Source organism: Psittacula echo (assembly GCF_963264785.1).
Source record: "Psittacula echo genome assembly, chromosome: 2".
NCBI lineage: Eukaryota > Metazoa > Chordata > Aves > Psittaciformes > Psittacidae > Psittacula > Psittacula echo.
The window spans coordinates 156,405,133-156,425,155 of record NC_137737.1 but is presented as its reverse complement, the minus strand read 5'-3'; positions in this window follow the sequence as shown (position 1 = coordinate 156,425,155).

Below are 20,023 nucleotides of genomic sequence, written 5' to 3'. Positions count from 1 at the left end.
GCAGTACTTGAAAAAGGGATGATACTTCTTTTGATCTGCTCTCCTTTCCTCGAACTGAAAACTTGCTTTTATCTCTCCAAACTACCCAGCTATTATTTTGAACACGATGAGCCAAACAGTGCATTGTTACACAGATGTAAATCTGATACAATCTCACTTGGTTGAATTAAATCATTCCTAATTTAAATCACTATTGCTGAGAGCAGATGTTGGTCCAATATATGTGTTGGAGAAGCGTAAGTTGTGTAAATTGAAATCTCTGAATAAATACTGATCTGTGTTATTTACACCTCTGCCTGTCTCTTGATAGTGTTCTTCTGTGGTTTTACTGGGAATAATAACGTATCTCTTGATGCTGCATTCTGTCTCCAAAAGGATGCATTTAACACTGGAACTGAAATTTCAGCCTTACTTACACTTTCTCTTCCTAGATGAAGTCAGAGCAGATGAAGGATGTGTGACTCCTGTGTCAGTGTCCATTAACTGTGAGCTGAGAGGAGAGAAATGCGCTCACGTGAAAGGTTACTTACACCTCAGTAGCCTAATATTGATAAGGAAGGTGCTGAAACACTGGCACAGGTTGCTCAGAGAGGTGGTGGATGCCCCATCCCTGGAAACATTCAAGACCAGGCTGGATGGGGCTCTGGGCAACCTGATCTAGTTGAAGGGTGTCCCTGCTTATTGCAGAGGGGTTGGACTAGATAACCTTTAATGGTCCTTTCCAACCCAAAGTATTCTGTGATTCTGTAAATCTGTGATCCCTCCATCCTCTACCGAAACAGCTCAAAGGCTGAAAGAAGGACCACTTATGGAGGTGGTATATCTGGGAAGACTGACAGGAAGCACTTGTTTTCTGTGCACCATCTGATGTCCAGCCTTGTTTGAGCTCCTTCTGTCAGAGTCCTGAGGTGCCTCTGTTTAGGTTCCCAGTCTAGAAGATCTTAAGCTTTCCTTAGTGAAAAGCCAGCTGCGCTCCTCTTTCCTTGGATCCTTTGTCTCCCTTCCTGGGTCTGGGCAGTTTGTCTCTCACTGAAATGGGACTATCCATCCATCCATCCCACTTTCACTGTGCACACTACAAGTGTCTGCCAGCAACATGGGATGTTAAGCATGACTTCTAGAGCTCTGGGCTTGCAGCTGAGCTGTTTGGGCACAGATTGCATTTGAAGGCTTTCCTACAGGTAGGTGCTTTACAGAGGTTTTAAACACAAATGCTCTTTTCTTAATACAGAAGACACACAGATTTCATGCCCAGTGTTCAATGCTATGTGTTTGTTTGCTTTACAGATCATGCTGGGGCTTACATCAGCATCCTTGGGTTTTCCAGCATCTTTTTAGCTCTTGTTTTTTCATCTTTTTCTCACCTCATCCTTCCCATCAGCACTTCCACTCACTGCATTTCTGCTTTTCTTTGGTTGATCCTAATAGAAAGCATCAACTTATGCCTTTCTTTTTCTCTCTCCTTCCTCTGCATCTCTGCATCTGAGCCCTCCTAACAAACACTTTGGTCATCTACTGGGGAAAAAAAATGCTTCAAACCTGAAGTTGTTAAACTTGTTTCTCATTCCTCTTTTAAAAGCATCTTGTGATATTTCAGTTGAATGGGACCCTGTTGATTTTATTACTATCTGGTGTTGCTTGTTTTAATGACTGTTGTGGTTTAAGCCCAGCCGGCAACCCAGAACCATGCAGACACTCGCTCTCTACCCCCCTTCCTGCCCCTCCTCCCAGAGGGATGGGAAGGAGAATCAAAAAGCATGTAACTCCCATGGGTTGAGATAAGAGCAGTCCAGTAACTAAGGTATAACACAAACCACTGCTGCTACCACCAATAATAATAATGATAAGGGAAATAACAAGGGAAGAGAATGCAACCGCTCACCACCCGCCGACCGATACTCAGCCCGACCCGAGCAGTGATCTAACCCTTCCAGGTAACTGCCCCCGGTTTCTATACTGGGCATGATGTGGTGTGGTATGGAATACCCCTTTGGCTAATTTGGGTCAGGTGTCCTGTCTTTGCTTCCTCCCAGCTTCCCCCCCTCCCTGGCAGAGCATGAGACTCACAAAGTCCTTGGTCAGAGTAAACATTACTGAGCAACAACTAAAAATGTCAGTGTTATCAGCTCTGTTTCCAGGCCAAAAGTCAAAACCACAGCACTGCACCATCTACTAAGAAGGAGAAAAATGACTGCTGCTGCTGAACCCAGGCCAGTGACTCTTAGGCTACTACATTCATGATGCACCAATTCCATAACACCAGTAGGATTTGTGTAGGTAGATGGTGTCATTTAACATGTATTCATTACTTATTCTCCCTGTGTTCCTGATCCGGCAAGATATCTAAGCATGTGTTTAATGTTAAGCACATCACTAGATCCACTGATTAATGCTAATTCAGTCACGCATGTGCCTGAGGAACTTGTAAACATGTGTCCAGATGCACAATCTGCATCTGAACCCACAAATCTGGGTTGCCTGTCCCATTACATTGCATGGGACATCACCACTGGCTCCCAGGACCCCTGGTACAAGGAGAAGACATCTCACCAGAATCCAGCACTGTCATTTTAGTATGTGAGGGATAAATATACACAAGTCTGGGAGTGCAGAATATCCTTCCAGGCTCAGTGTATATCTTTACGAACTACAGCAATGAAACTTGAAGGCATAAATCACATGCATAGACTTGCTTGGGAAATCACACTATACTCAAAAGCGAGGCAGTTCTCAACCACCTCCTGTTTGCAGTTGCTTTTCCAAGTGCTTCTCTTCCAAGGGCTGGTACCAGCACAGGCTGCCCCAGCATCCTCTTAGCCTCCCCATCTTCACATCTCCAGGAACTGCTCAGGAGTTACTTTGGCGTAAGGGAAGACATATGTTAACAATGAGGAAACATAGCACCACTTTGGGACCTCTGAAGAGAAGAATTCATTTCAGCCCAATGTACTCTGATACCATGCCTGAAGAAGGGCGATTTCAGCCCCTTTTCAGCATATATTCAATCTGAAGAAAACAAGTGCAGATGCTGCCAGAAAGAAATCAGGCCAACTATTGAAATAGTTTAACAATGAGCATCTTGTTAATGGCTATCAGGATGTCAACACTAATCTGTGTCAGAAACAGGGCCCTTCTGCTCTCCGAAGTCTGCCTGTGGTCCAGTTTAGGCATCTCCCTACCACCTCCTTTCCTAACAGCTCAGACCCAGAGCACAGATGCCATTCCCTCCCTATCCCTTTGTCTGATTTGCCTCTTTGTGTGGCCACACCAGACAACTCATGCAATGAGTTTGGGTTGAAAAGGGGGAAGAAAAGGCAGGGGAGTATTTTCCTTTAGTGTCTGTACACGTGCGTGAGGGAGTTATTGATGTGCAGCTCAATCATTGCACAGACACTTGAAGCCCTCACAGACACATTTACACAGCACAGGGGTAAATAAGCAGTGGGAAGAAGGGAGGGTTAAAATGCAGAGAGAAATGATATGGGGCTACAAGCAGAGACACCTCTGCAAGGTGCCTGGAGTGAACTGAGATGAATCAAGGCCAAATGATGGGTTATGTAACTGCCACGGCATTAAAAATAGGTTACACTGCATATTAAGATTTCATTTATAAACTATTTATAAAGCAGTCATGAATGTTGGATATAGTAAGCACATTATGCACGTGAATACTTTGTGTTCCAACATTATCGATGGTTCTACATGCGGTAGCTGCAGGTATTATAGATGGTTAAGTCAAAGCTATAGAGACCAACAGTTCAATAGCAATATACAATAATTGATTCATCAATCACTTAAACATGTATTAAGCATTTATGTGTTCTTCATAAATGGAACCTTAAATATGAACTGTGGCCTTAAGAAGTGTGGAACAGGGAACTTTTCCCCTTTCATCTTCTCTTTTATTCCTAAAAAGAGAAGAATTAGAAGACCTCTCTCAATACAGTTTAATAATGATTGTACTTTCCCTCACCTCTGGCTTGAGAGAGGCTACAGGCTCCTGAGAATTAAAAAGGTTTGGATGTGCTCCCCTCTGCCTGTAAATCTGTTTCATGTCTGTTGTGGATATGGGCTCCAGGGATGCAGAAGGATGTCACCCCAGGAGAATGTCACCTTGCCAGCCCGGCTGTCTCCAGATCCCTGGAGGAAGCACAAGAGCAAAGGTAATGTGAGTATAAAGTGAGTAAAGAGCAGAGCAGGAGGACCATGACAATTTAACAGCACAATTTAACTCATTAATATAAACCCTACAGCCAGCTGTGGGTATTTGCATACATGGAAGAGAAGATGCCACCTCAGCACAAAGCAGACCAGGTAAGAGGTTTCCCCTTCCCTACCATGGCATCTGCAATGTAAACAGACACCTGGAAGAAGGTGTAAAGATGTAAAGCTCATCCCATCCCAGTTCCCACTCCCTTGCAGAGCTGAGCATCACAAGATTTACTAATGAAAGACATACAAGATGCTCCTGTCTTTCCACACTTGGCTGATGTCCTGGCCAGGGCTGTGTCTTTACGAGTCCCTTGAGGAGGGCGTTGCAGGGACCTGACCCAGGTCTGTAGTGTTTGAATTGTATATTGATATTAGCCACTTCCATGTGGTGTCAGAACAAAGCGCTTGGATAATATGTATTTAAATTTAGCACAAAAAATAAGAAAGTATGTGCTAATGCTTTGGGATAATATTTTCAGTACGAATATTGGGTAAATACACCAGATTGCCCTTTTGTATAGCTTTCCAAATGTTGCTGCTGTTGATTTCAATATAAAATCGTGGCTTCTAAATCTTGTGGTCAGTCCCTATTAGGGTCACACAACGTCTGCTGGGAGAAACAACAGGAGGGATCTGTGATGTTATTAACACAAACCTCTTTATTTAAAACCACTAAGTATCACACAGGATTCATGTGACGTGATATACAGGGCAGTCATCTGTACTTCCCAAGGAGAAAGGGGCTCTGTGGAGAAACATCCATCCTGCATCAGAAAAGTCATGTTTCCAACCTGAAATGCCTTCTTTGTTGCCTATAAAGTGGCTATAAAGAGAGGCCAAGGTGACTAGTTGAGATGGAGACATCCACTTCCCAGGCCAATGCATTTGGGTGAGACAAATCCCCCTACCCTGTCCCATCAAACACGGATGAAGTTAGCTGGTGAGTTTAACAGTTTCAAAGGATGCAGGGGGACACCTCTGCGCACAAGCAGCATGAGCACAGGAGCATCATTTCTTTGAAGGTGAGCTCAACAAAACCCACCCAGAACGCAGTTGCATGGGGGCCAGGTTTGTACACGGGCTCTTCAGTGCTGCTGTGCTACGACTACCAGGACTGCGGCTCATTCCCAGTACTTTTCCTCTTTGCTCTGCACACCACCAGCCAGCTGCACAGTGACCTTCTGGGCGAGCAGGGCATCACGCAGTGTGTCAGCAAGGAGCCACATGATGGGGAAATAGAGGTCTCCTGGGGACCACCGATGTTAAATGTCCAGGGGAAGAGGGAAACCTGCTGCAGCTTTATCTGAGCTTTGTGCAAACCTGCTCTGATGAGACCCTTGTCTGAGAGGTGCTTTGAGCTGTTCCCAGATGAGCACGGTCATATTTTCCCTCTCTCTTCTCCCCGCACCCCTTTGCTGCACTGTAGATAAGGCAGCAGTGTTTTGGCAGCTGGGAGGTGATGATACATCTGTTTGCACATATCGGGATGCTAATGGAAATGTGCCACCCATCACTATTACTGGGGTTTAGTTTGCTCATCCCACTGGAGACACTGGCTTGTTCTTTTGGTGGCAATGCAAACAGCAACGATGCTGGGCACATCACAGACCAGGCAGATATCTGCATTGACAACTGAAAAGCTCCTGCATCAGCTTTCCTTACTGCCCTGCTCTAAGGCTCAGCTCTAAACCTCTTTTCCCCTCTGCCTCTTCAGATTTTCAATTTCAGGGAATTTTTTCTGACATCAGATGTATTTAACTTGTAATCCCTCGGTCTTCTTTGTGTCCCTTCTATGCAACTTAGACCATACCGTTTTGTCTGTTTGACCTAACCCTCTGGGTCAGAGAGACTCTTGGTGTCTGTGCCACAGATGAAGTTCTCCTCTCTGTTTTCAAGTGCATCCTTCACTACCCAGGGCTTGTCCACCTCCTGGTCTGCTCTGCTGCCTGCCTTATTTCAAGGTGAGGCACTGGGAGAAGAATAAGACCCCAGCTTGGTGGGCTCTCCCTTCAGACCTCTGTCCTCCTACTGACTCCAAACCACCCTACAGGTAAGACTGTGGTTCTGGTCACCTTGGTGTATTGGAGACGAGGGAGGAGGAAAGGAGATTTAGTATCACCTTACTATCTCCTGCAAAATCCTTGTTTTGTTGCTTAGTGACATCTTTACATGCAGTCCCAGGGCTACATGCAAAATACTGACCGCGAAGTGCTGATGTGCAGCAAGAAGTTGAGCTTCACTAAATACTGTGTCTCCCTACTTGTCACTGGTGATGCGGTTCCTGGCTCCTCTTCCAAACACTTAATGGTACATCAGCTCCCAGCACTGCAGATTGGCACAGAGACCCCGTCCGCCCTCCCCAGCTCCGTGGCAGCATGGTACTCAGCCAAAGCAGTGGTCTCTCTGATGTTATTTGGGACATTCCAGATATTGCTGGTGTACAAGTGGGTGGGATCTGGGGACAGATTTAGACTGCTTAGGAGGACAGTGTTCTTCAGATCACCCTGCAGAGCCCAAGAGTGCCAGATCTGAATAACACTGTCCTCCTAGGAGAAGAGCATGTGTAGATCAGATGTGTAGATACGGCCTTGCTTAGCTTGAACCAAAGCTTATTTTTACTCCAGTCTTTCCCAGGAGGAAACACTTCAGCAGCTCTATTTCTCACTTCCACCTAAAGATATAAAGACAACTTGTAACTGTTTTCAAGCCTCTGTCTTGATGATACTATAATTCACATTATAAATGAGGAACAGAGGCTACAGTCAGTCCAGTCCTGCAGTAACAGCCATGGTGTGTACCAACCTCAAAGACTCGAGCAAGGGAACACATTGCCCCGCCATATGCTTTCCCTTGCCTTGTGAACCTTGTGTACCTTGTGCTTGTGGGTCCAACAAAAGCAATATAGAACAGAACAGACAGAACAGAGAATAGATTTAAAACAGAATATACTTAGACTATATTTCAAACAGAATACAATAGAGCAGAATAGAATAGAATAAAATAGAATTTGATAATATTTAGTTGAATGGAATGTAACAAAACAGAACAGAATAGACTATTTCCACTGGAAGGGAACGCAGTGATCACCTAGTCCAACTACCTGACCCCTTCATGGCTGACCAGAAGTTAGAGCATGTTATTAAGGTCATTATCCAAACGCCTCTGAAACAGGCTTGGGGCATTGACCACCTCTCTAGGAAGCTCATTGTAGTGTTTGACCACCCTCTAAGTAAAGAAATATCCCCCTCCTAACCCAAGCAATGTGAATTGGCAGCCATCAATGTACCAGGATCGGGCAACCCTCTCCGCAGCAGATGGTGGCAGTGAGAAATGAAGAGGGTTTTCTGTGCCTCCTCAATGTCTCCTCTTTGGTAGCAACAATTAGCAGCTGCTTATTTGTCACTCTGACAAAGCGAAGCTGGGAGAAGCAGGTCTGACCTCTGGCTTGTGACCCACGTTTTAGCTGGTAACTGGATGTCTGAGATAAATTAACCAAGACCAAAGCAGCGGGAAAATCCCCCAGCTGTATCTGAGAGAAGAGCTCAGGGATGGATGCCTGGTTCAATCGAGATGAAGTGACTGCTGTATGAAAATGCATATTTCATGGGCTACCTGTGACTGACAATGCACCAAATGTATTTTTGGGTAGTTTGCCTTGCTAGTAAACTCTGCCTAATCGACTCCAGGGACTGAAGTGGTTGCAGCAGCCTTGGCTACACCAACACACTATTCCATTTTTGTCTTGTTTGATACCGCTTCATACAAGGCGGCACGCTCTCAGCTGAAGGCTGCATTGCTATTCTTATAACAAAAGAAAGATCTCCTCTCGGTTTAGGTGAAGTCTCCATTTGCATTAAGAATGCCCAGGGGATGTGGATATACAAAAACACTTTGTCTGAGGGAATTGTTGAGCAGGGTTCCTGGTAAGCCCCAGCTCATCTGTCTTGGAATAAAAAGTGTAAAAGACCAAGCCAGGGCTGTAACACCATAGTTGGCCTTTTCTTTATCTGCTGGGCAGCAAACCTGCACCTGCAATGGTACACGGGAGGGTTGTAACAGCAAGAACATGCCTCTGAAATGGATTTAGAGATAATAAGAAATCATCTTAATGTGACTGTTGAATGTACAAGGGATCGGGTAATAGTCATCACAGGTACACTTTCATTAACTCCCTTTAATTTAAAAGCTCAGTGTTTGCAGCAATCTTGTACAGGCAAGAAAAAGTCTGATCCAATATAAAAAAGGTCCTGCTGAAGTACAAGAGCTGTACAGCACAGTCTGAAATCCGTCTGAATAACCCATCTACCCAGGTCTTGCTCTTTAATGGGTCAGGCAGGAACAGCCAGTGTCACCCTATTCCACCCCCCTTATCTCTTTACAGCAGGGACCAATGCTCACTGCATGCAAAGGGGGCTTGGGTAGGACCTCAGTGCAAGAAAGACAATGAGATAATGGAGAGGGTCCAGTGGAGGCCGCAAGGATGCTCAGGGGTCTCAAGCATCTCTCTTATGAGGAGAGATTGCGGGAGCTGGGCCCGTTGAGTCTGGAGAAGAGCAGACTTGGGAGGGGATCTCATCAATGCAGATCAGTATCTCAAAGGCGGGTATGAGGAGGATGGTGCCAGACTCTTTTCAGTGGTGCCTAGTGACTGGACAAGGAGCAATGGCCGTAAATTAAGCACAAGTTTCACCTCAACATGAGGAAGCACTTCTTTATGTTCAGGGTGGCAGAGCACTGGAATAGGCTGCCCAGGGGGGTTGTGGAGGCTCCCTCTCTAGAGACATTCAAACCCCACAACAGACACGTTCCTGTGTAACCTTATCTGGGTGGCCCTGCCTTGGCACAGAGGTTGGACTGGATCATCTACAGCAGTCCCTTCCAACCCTAATGAATCTGTGGTTCTGTTTGCAGTGAGCAGAACACAAGTGACAGCACCTAGCCATCACCAGAGGTGCAGCTTTACCCCATGCTCCAGCTGAGATAGCGACCACAGTCCCGGTTTGCAACAAGAATAACCCATGTTTATACCTACTGGGGAGAGAAAGAAGAAAATAGATGGTTTAATATGTAAACCTAGTATAGTTCTGTGACAAAACCCTAAATTATATGATCAGGATGTGATACAACTCTCATGAATGCTAATAAACTATTGGACCTACCCAATACATGATTTGAACAAATCAGTAAATAAGTTATAGAAATAAGGGATTTCAAACAAAAGCCAGTAGTTTTTGAAACTTGCCATTTCTGAGGTGGGGGGCAATGGCAGGGGAGACAGACCATTGCTTCAACACAATATTACCCCTGTTTTCTCCTCCACTCCCCACCCTCCACCCTGCAGAGGTTACACTGGACAAGGAGAAAAGCTGACCCAACTGTTGGTTGACATTTCAACACCTTGCTGAGCTCTGCTCCTAGTTTTACTGTGAGCGATTCGGCTCTATGAAAACCTTCATACAGACTGGGGCATTTAGAGGACAAATGCTGGAAGGCTGTTTTGGTGCAGTGATGGAGTATTCCCGTGGCTGCAATAGGAAATGCCTTTATTTGTGGAAGCAGGATGAGGGGTGGGGACACAGAAAGGAAAAATAGTTCCGTTCAGGAAAGGTTTATTAAAGGAAAATAACTCAACCGTTAGATGCTATCTGTGTTGTGAATCACATACATTTCCAGCTCAGCTTCAGTGGAGGACTCTGCTCAATGGAGAGTGTGGTGTAGCAGCATGGTCACCTTTGGGGACAGTTTGGGGGGGTTTAGGGCTAAATGTGTCATAGATGCTTTGCTTAATGTGTCCCCTCACTTTGCAGCTGAGACTTCTGGCACAGCTGAATTATGATGAGAAGTCATTCTAATGGGGATAACTAAAAGGGTTTTATTAATGATCAAATGGTGATCGGAAGGTAATTAATAGATGATTAAATGAAAATCAAATGGTGATTAAGCAATAATTGAACGCTAGTTAAACAGTGATTTAACAATGATCTGACAATGATTTAACAATGCCTTAAATGATAGTTTAGACAGTGATTAGACAGTGATTTAGACTGATTCAAACAATGGTCAAACACTGTGCTACTTACCACACTTCTAATCATTAGGCGATAGCTGGATATAGATAAATGTTGCTAGTGTACAATATAATTTTAGGCCCAATGTAAAACATCACTTACCTCATTCTAGATGCTGGGTAAGGGGTGCCTCAACATCAAGGAGTAACCTTGGGAAGTGTCCATGCTCAAAGGGTAGATCTAATTTAGGTATTAGGAAGAAATTCTTCCCTGTGAGGGTAGTGAGACCCTGGCACAGGGTGCCCAGAGAAGCTGTGGCTGCCCCATCCCTGGCAGTGCTCAAGGCCAGGTTGGACAGGGCTTGGAGCAACCTGCTGTAGTGGAAGGTGTCCCTGCCCATGATGAGCTTTAAGGTCCCTTCCAACCCAAACCATTATATAACTCTGGGATTACCTCCTTCTACATTTGATCAGATGAATCCTTGTGTTGAACGGCTGACTCAGATGCGGACATCCACTTTGCAGACATTTGGATGGATTCAGTTCCAGACTGAGACATCTGAATGAGTAGATGTCACCATAGGATGCTGCCAGCTAAGCTCCCATTAGTCAATGAACATGTAGTCTGCAGCTGGGATGGATGCCCCAGTCCAACAGGGGAGTGTCTGGCTTGGGCCCTCTCTGGTTAGCCATCACTGAGCCATGGTTGTTATCCATGAGCATCTGGTCTGCAGGTTCAGCAGGAGAATGGGGACCTCAATGGAAAACAGCTCTGAGAAGGTTCTTGTCTTTGTGAAACTCAACCCATTATGGGCTGTGGCCCCTGCAAAGCATCTTAGTATGGGAAATGGCTACTCATCCAAACCCTTCTCTCTTAACCTCTAATATTTTGCCCCAGGCGCAGCAGGAGCCTCAGTTACATCAGGTTTGATCTCTGCAAAGTAGAATTAAATCTACCTTCTCTTGCAAGGGGCTCTATAGGGCACAGCCACCCCAAGACTGAGTTTCATTTACCCAACTTTTCACCATCCCTCCCCTAGTCCCAATGCATGTAGCACCCTTCGCTGCTGAGGGCTGTTCCTTGGTACATTGGGCAACTTTGGCTGCATTTCAGCATGGAATAAGAAAACATTGTATAAGAGAGCCCTGCGGGGTACAGCTCTCTACATGCTGATATTTGCAGCAGAAGAACCAGCGCTACAAGACGTTCCTTCAGGCTTTGGGTGCACTGAAGGTTCACAAGCAACCCAAGTGCCACTGGATCCCCCTGTGAAACCTGGAGGAAACCTGTTCTCATGCAAGGGTCAGCTGGCACATGGATTTTTGTCTGAGCAAGCTGTAAAGGGTTTCTGAGCCTTGCAGTGTGTTGCCCATACACTGCAGAGTGGCTGGCACGCGTGTCTCGGCAGGGTGAGTCACACCTCTACTCCACTTTCAAACACAAGGCACTACATACACACGCTCTCGGGTGGTTTTGGCAAGCAGCTTCATCCTGGTACCCCCCTCTGCATCTCTCCTTCGCTACAGCACCTTGTGTAACTGAGAAATAGGGAATATTTATCCCCTACCTCAGGCCGTTTCTATGCTCCTTCACTGTACCTTGGAAACCAAACTTCTATTCTTGCCAACAAATCACTTTCAGACAAACGGGGGAGTGTGTGGTAGCTTGGATTTCTTTTCTTTTTTTTTTTTTTTTTGTATGAAATTTTTTGCAATCTAAGAAAAGACCTGAAGATCTATTTTTAAAGATTAACCCCCCCCCTCCACCCACTGTGCTGCAATAACTGAACACTTTGGCTTGATGAGAGTGTTAGTAAAGCAGTCACAATCTGTAGGGTGCACCTCTTAAAACTACATTGCATAATGGGACAAGCGGTGAGCATAACACAACCGAACGCAATGAGAGCTGGGATTTTCTGTAGTATGTGAACTGAAAAGTCATGTCTTCAGCCAGGATTGATCACCTACTAGTTTGCAATAACCCACCCCCCGACCTTTCCTGCTTTTGTTTCCCCAGATTTAAATCCATCAATCTTAGAGGTATGCTAGAGCATGGTTAATACAATGTTCTGTGGGAAATGGAACTGCTAAAACAATCTCTTTCTCCTTCTCAATATATTTTGGTACTTAAGCAAACCAGTAAGTACACCAATGGCAATGATACGCCCCTAAGATGATTTGAAAAGTGCGCTTTTATCGTTAGAGTCTGGGGGAATTGCAGTAGCTCTATTAAAATCCTATAGGACTGCAGCGAGGGTAATAACTTTAAAATGTTGTTATTAGTAACACTGTCAATTCTATTGAGAGATCTGCAGTGTCAACAAATTAGGTGTAAAGAAAGAAAAATTCATTTGATTTTGTTCAAGGCTACTATGTGCAAGGAAAAATATAGCACTGTCTAGGATTTATTGAGAGTCCTTGGGAATCAGCCACCCACCTAGGGTGTACTGAGTGATTAATGCTGGTCATGTGCTATTTATCCAGTAAAATGTAATCACAAGCTGATTATTTTGTTCTACACATTTTCGGTGATTTGATTAAGAAGCTGCATGGATTTAACAGATTCAAAGGAAAACACATGGAAGAGGAGTTGAAAGACAAAGGTTGCCGCTAGGTAAGGATGTTCTTGGGACCTTGTTATAACCAAATATCTCTGATTAAGGTTCAGCTTTTACAGTGCTTCAGGCTTCTGCATGTTTGCATCCATCTCAAAAGAAATGGGCTAAGTTGATGATGGCAGATGAGGGAATATGGCCTAATTCTGCATACCTTTGTGCAGCTAAAAGGAGTATCATTGCGCTTCAGCTCTAAAGAACATATAGGGGAGAAAAGGTGAAGATTTGACATGATGTTTAAAACTTGAAAGACAAAGGTGTTCATTCTGAGCTGAGCTTCCCTCTTTGAACAGCCACTCTTCAGGCTTGCCTTTGGGATCCAGCAAACAGGAACCTTTAGGTAATAATAGTAAAACAATGGTTACGTGGATCTTTGCATTAGCATATAATGAAGCACGTTGAAAGACAGGTATGTGTGACTATCCCTGCTACTGAGATGGGGGTACAAGTGCACAGACAAATCATGACATCCTTGTCTCTAAATTGGAGAGACATCAATTTGATGGGTGGACCACTCAGTGGATAAAGAACTGGCTGGATGGCCGCACGTAAAGAGTTGTGGTCAATGGCTCGATGTCTGGCTGGAGACCGGTAACGAGTGGTGTCCCTCAGGGATCGGTGTTGGGACCGGTCTTGTTCAACATCTTTGTCGGTGACATGGACAGGGGGATTGAGTGCGCCCTCAGCAAGTTTGCCGATGACACCAAGCTGTGTGGTTCGGTTGATACGCCGGAGGGAAGGGATGCCATCCAGAGGGACCTCAACACGCTTGTGAGGTGGGCTGATGCCAACCTGATGAAGTTTAACCATGCCAAGTGCAAGGTCCTACACCTGGGTCGGAGCAATCCCAGGCACAGCTACAGGTTGGGCAGAGAAGAGATTCAGAGCAGCCCTGCAGAGAAGGACTTGGGGGTGTTGGTCGATGACAAAATGAACATGAGCCAGCTTCAGTGTGCGCTCGCAGCCCAGAAAGCCAACCGTATCCTGGGCTGCATCAAGAGGAGCGTGACCAGCAGGTCGAAGGAGGTGATCCTGCCCCTCTCCTCTGCTCTCGTGAGACCTCACTTGGAGCATTGTGTGCAGTTCTGGTGTCCTCAACATAAAAAGGACATGGAACTGTTGGAACAAGTCCAGAGGAGGGCCACGAGGATGATCAGGGGACTGGAGCACCTCCTGTATGGAGACAGGCTGAGAAAGTTGGGGCTGTTCAGCCTGGAGAAGAGAAGGCTGCGTGGAGACCTCAGAGCAGCCTTCCAGTATCTGAAGGGGGCTACAAGGATACTGGGGAGGGACTCTTCATCAGGGACTGTAGTGAGAGGACAAGGGGTAACGGGTTCAAACTGAAACAGGGGAAGTTTAGGTTGGATCTAAGGAAGAAATTCTTTACTGAGAGGGTGGTGAGGCACTGGAATGGGTTGCCCAGGGAGGTTGTGAATGCTCCATCTGTGGCGGTGTTCAAGGCCAGGTTGGATGAGGCCTTGGGTGCCATGGTTTAATGTGAGGTGTTCCTGCCCATGGCAGGGGGATTGGAACTGGATGATCTTAAGGTGCTTTCCAACCCAAACTATTCTATGATTCTATGATTCTCTTTTGATTAGTCAGCAAGCACAGCACCGAGTCGTGGGGTGGATATGATATTCTCTAGCACACTGCTTGTTTCCAATTTCCTGAGCTAATCTGTGCTGGCCTACAAGAGAGCCAAAGCTGTCTGTTTGGGATATGGTGAGAAAAGGAAGATGTTTCTTTCTTCCACAACTATCTGTGGGCTTTGTTTGTTTGTTTTGGGGGTGGCTTTTCCTTTCGTTTTGAAGAGCTGAGATATGACAATGACAACTGAAATACCCTCTCCAGCAGGTGTTAGACATCGAAGTCCAAAAGAAGTCTTGTCAGAACCGGGAGCTGGGTCTAAGTCGGCCACAGAGAAGCCTTATGCTGGCAATTGCAGGAAGCAGAAAAGGAGACAGTGTCTGCATATGAATGCAAAAGAGCTGATGTGAGAATGGAAGCTTATCCTAATTAACTGGGTGAAAGCAAATTCAGTTTGACTGGCAACATGTGCGGGTTGGATTCAGTTTGCCTAATAACGCCTTGAGTTTAACCCTGTTAAGAGCAGAGCTGGGATCCAGGACATGATGCCTGAAGTTATTGGGACACTTCACCCAAGAGGTGTCTGTCCTTATCTGAGGAAGCAACTCAGGAAGGAACAATAAAGTTGCAGCAAAAAGTTCCCAACTTCCATCTGCTGTGTGGCAACTAGTTTCAAAAGTCAGAGAGACTGTGTTGAGCTAAAACGATGGTTCATATTCAGAGGTCCACAGACATTAAATGGTCTTTGGCACTTTCTGGCTATGCATGGGCTGAGGTGACATTCAAACACATTGTGTTCAGCCTGATAGCTGGAGGACAGTAGATAGGGTTTGACAGGCCTTGAAAGTAGCTGGTGGTTAAGCCTGAGAGCTTGAAGTGAAGTGAACTTATACAAAAATCAACCTTTTGTTGAGTCCTGTCATTCACAGTCTCTCCGAAGGCTGTTTGATTTGGAGGCAGTTGTGTTGTTGTTTTCTAGAGCGTGTTTCTTCTGGAAGTGGTTCCTCTGCTTCCTAAGCACTGGCTGAGACTTTCTTGCTGGCTGTGCTTTCAATGCCAAATCTCCTCTCACCACTGCTCACTTGCCCTCACCTAGGGTTCTGTTCCTCCCTTCCACTGCTTGACGCCTTTCAGATGTTTCTTCCTGCTATGGCAGACACACAGCATCAGCTAAGGACCTTTGCAATGCAGTGTCTCGCTCCAAGTAGCTTTCTTTATGTGCCCCATACTCCTTGCCTCCAGGAAATCCTCAAAATACACTGCTCTCCTAGTCTTCCCCTGCCTTTCCTGGCCATCTCACCACCATGCATTTCATCCTTTTCAATTTTTTCACTGGAGCTGCACAGAAATCCGTCCTCTTCTCACATTATGTGCAATAGCGAATCCTTCAGATAGCACTTACATTTCTAGGTAGGCATTTCATAGGCACTCCCGTCTCAGACTGCTCCTCCTGATTCACATCTTCTCAAACAGCCTATCTCATGCTGCACCATTGACTGAGATGGGCAATGCAAGGCTTCTTATCTTCTCTCTGCCAGGTCTAAAGCAGCTCTGTTCTTCGCAGCAGTTAAACCTGCAACACAGGTGCCACATTTGAGTTTGTCCATCCCTTCTGCTCAGATCCCTGCCCTTGCCAAATGACCAGGCCAACACACTGATGCACTACTTGCAGTGCTTTACCTACCTGCTTGAAGTTCTTAAGGTGCGTGAGAGAGTCCTGCTCTTTCCATTTATGGTAAGAGATGCTACAGCAGCTTTAGATGCCATTAAAATAATAGAAAGCAAAGGTTAATTCTCCCTGAAGCACAAAGTAAGACATATCTTGCAAGAAAAGCCTCTTCTCGGGAGACAGCAGCAGAACGTCTAGCCGAGAAATGACTTAAATACCCAAAATCAGAGCTGCATTTGGTGTAATGTGGCGTTAAGTCCACTTAAGTCAAAGGAAGAGCTCAGATTCAAACCAGCTTAGTCTCTGGTCCCTGACAGACTCCATATAGGCTTCAGCTGGGACTGGTTTTGTACTAGAGAAGCCAGTACTTCATAGCCATGGTCTCTAATTTTTGGGTTGGGGTTTTTTTTTGGTTGGGTTTTTTTCTCCTCCTCCTTCCAAAGAATAACAGGGAAAAAGGCTGCCAACTGTGGCACAAAAAGCTCTTACAGCAGGGAAGGAGCCCAGCACAGGCTCAGCTACAGCAGGGGATTTTAAGCAATTATTGCCTCTTAGGTGAGATCAAAAGGCTTCTGGAGCATTGCATGGCCCAGTGTGGGACCTGGGGAAAGCACTGCAGAGAACAGGACATGCTGCTTCCGGGCTGACTTTGGCTTAGTGGAAACATGATAGAAGCAGGATTTCAGCTACTTGTGTCTTTGAGGTTACCCCATGTCACAGGGTGCTGATGAGATGTGTGTCAGTGAGTTGCTGTCAGGGATCCAGAAGTGTGCTGGGATCGGTTGAATAAATCCAAAGCAGTAACTGAGAGCCAGAGATGGTCTTGCTAGTGCCGACTCCTAAATATTAACGCAGGGGAGTGAGAGATAAGAAACCCGAGAGTCTCATTTATTGCTGCTGAAGAGAAAGGCATGTTCGACACTGACAAATTTGTGCTTTTTTCATTATTCTTTTTTTCCTAAAGCCAGAGAAACTGTTTCAAAACTATTTCCCGCAGAATTGCAAGAGGCTGAGAAACGGAGCTGAACAGAGGAGATGGCTGTAATTTCCAGCACACCCAAGTAAAGAATCGCTATCGACAAGGCTGCTACCAGGCCATTAAAAAACCCAGGAGCCATTTTTTCACTCCTGGTATTGTGTGAGATAACGACGTCGTCAGTAATACCGACAACTCCTGCCTCATTACTCTAACACTGTGCTCAATAGATTCCAACAAGGAGCTGCTGGAGATGGGACCAAAGGGTCTGCAGGGACTGAGTGATGCTCTGAGGCCACTTAGACAAAGCTGGGGGCCTCAGGCTGGAGGCTTCTGCTAGCAGTTCTGTTTGGGAGCCAGAGACTAAGACCATGGCTGGGGTGAGTGGTGTTGCAGTTAACGGGTATAAATAACCTTGGCCTTCTTATTACTGGAGTGAATGAGCTGCTGCTTTCTTCCTTTGAGAAACCAGTTTCTAAACCATGAATAGTGTTATCCCCTCCAAATTATGGTTTAAACTCTTCATAGCTCTTCCATTTCCTTTAGTGAAGTGAATTCTGTGGAATTTCATACAATGGCTTAAAATCTTCTTAAAGCCCAGTTTGTTAACAAACCAAGGCCATTGTTAATTTTCTAGAGGGAAACTTCATTAAGAGATTTTGCTGTAGAATATGCCTGTGTAAAGGCAAGATTTCTGAATGATGATCATTTGGAGAAATGCATCACCTGTGGTCTCTGATCCCATCACATCAATCTGATACTGTGCCAACTGAAATTATGGAAAACTCCCATTGCTTTCAGTAGGGTTAGATTAAATCTCTAAGAATAATGGTTTGGAGGCAGAAGTGTGGCCCACGTGGTTCTTTCCCTTTGATGTCTTGTTAGAATTCCTTTGAAAAGGGTCTAACACAGGCATTTCACTTTTAAGCCACAATCTTATAGACAGTTCCAATCAATAGCGACTGGGTTGGTTGCCCTCTCCTATGTGATCAGAGGGTTTCAAGACATGGACAGATAGTCTTAGAGCATCTCACTGTTTAGATGTCCACGTCCTCCTAACCAGAGCCTTTGTTCTAGGCTCAGGGGTGCAATGAAGATGTGACTGGACCTGCATGTTAAATTATCCTCTCATCCTGTAGGTGATCCAATTAAGCCAAATTTGAAGAGAGCCAGAGAAGCTCATGCTCTGCCTTGCTGCGCATGAAGTCAGCAAGTTAATAATGGACATTGATTTCTAGGGTTGTCAGTCTGTCTAGGGCTGTGTGGAAGAGATTTTAGATTTACTTCTTTTTCATCACATCGCTAGGTTTCATACTGCAAGCAATGAACTCTGTAGTCTGCAGCTGTGAAAACACTAATTTGAAAGATATTATATGTATATATCCCCAAACTCCAGTAGCTCTGTAGTTCTTTCTGTATACTTTTCCCCTTCTGCACTTTCATATCAATTAAGTTATCTCTTTCCTCCCTTTCCCTCTGTTCCCCCTTCCTTTTTATCCCTCACCCTCCCTTTAGCTGCTAAAGCAATAAAAACCTTCAGAGCAGAGGGGATTTACCCAGTACACACTTTAAACATGCAATGACACCAAAGTTTTGCCTGTTATGAATATAATATGAGCACTTCTCATACCTACCCCTCCACTACCCTCTAATATCTTCCTCTCCCTTTCTCGGACCGTAATTTCCCAGATCTGTTGGCTTCATTCAGCTTTGTAATATCAAAAGAATAGCCTCTGGCTAGGACTGAGTGACACTATCCACAAAAGGAATTGTCATCCTTAGGTGGCATGTTCAAGAGTTTTTCTCTCCCCTTTCTATTCTGACTTCACCTTGTGTTTACTCCCCAGAGATCTCTCTGCTTTATTAGTCCCTACAGCTCCAGAGTCCTGCGGTAGTTAGTAAAGGCAATCTTTTTAGGATAGTTCTCCACCTAATCTATCAGAAGGATATCAGTGCAAAAGCTGGCACTGGGAATAGCTGTTGTGAAAGCAACAATATGTGAAAGCAACAATATTGTTAAATCTTGAGACGGTTTTGTCAGCCTGTGTCTTTTGCATTAAAGAAAGAAGATGCAATACCTGTGCTTCTGCTGCTGTGGGATGGTTATGGTTAAACATGCTGGTGATGAAAAGCCACATTTCTGTCTGACTTAAATACAGGCTTGGAAAATAATAATGGGACTTAAAGTGTGACTAAGCACTTCCAAAGGCTGTCATGCTTGACACTGAAGGCAGCTGGTCATGCCCTTCAAGTCCTTTTTAATAAGATTACTGTGTTGCTCATTATTCAGAGGTCTAGAAAAAGCAATAAATTGTTATGTTTTTATGAAGGCAACTAGTTGCTTGGGAATGTCCTTATTCCTCCTGCACCAGGGCTCCTGAAGATCCATCTCTGTGATGGTCAGGTTGGCTCCATGATATTTAATTTAGGATACAAACTTCCTTCTCGGAGTTGCCTGTTTTATAACGAGCCTTTAGTTCACCAAAGTCCTTAGGTTTGTGTCTAAAGAGTTCTGAAGTCAGTAGCACACGTTTTATGTGTGTGACAAAAGACACACCAATACCGTAGGCACTGCAGTGCAGCAGCTGGGGAGCTTCCAACACCAATCCTGAATGGCATTGTGTGGCCCAAGCCAGGTTATGGTCTATGTGAAAGGATGCTTGATCTGCCCCTGTTATTAATGAACAAAAAGCAATCTCTCTCCTGTCTGAGTCTACACTGGGCTGGAAAATGAGCCATACAGGAAACCTGACTTAAATTTCCTTTCCAATCCCCATGTTCAAATGTCCATGACTATGATTCATTACTGAGAAATGACTCTGTTCTACCTTTGTATGTTGTAACTAGATTAATATAGCCTTTTCACATATATTGGTGATGATGGCTGGTGGTAAGCATATCTGAGATTGAATTAAAAGCCTCTAGAGCTGAAAGCATGAGTCATATTTAGAGGCTGA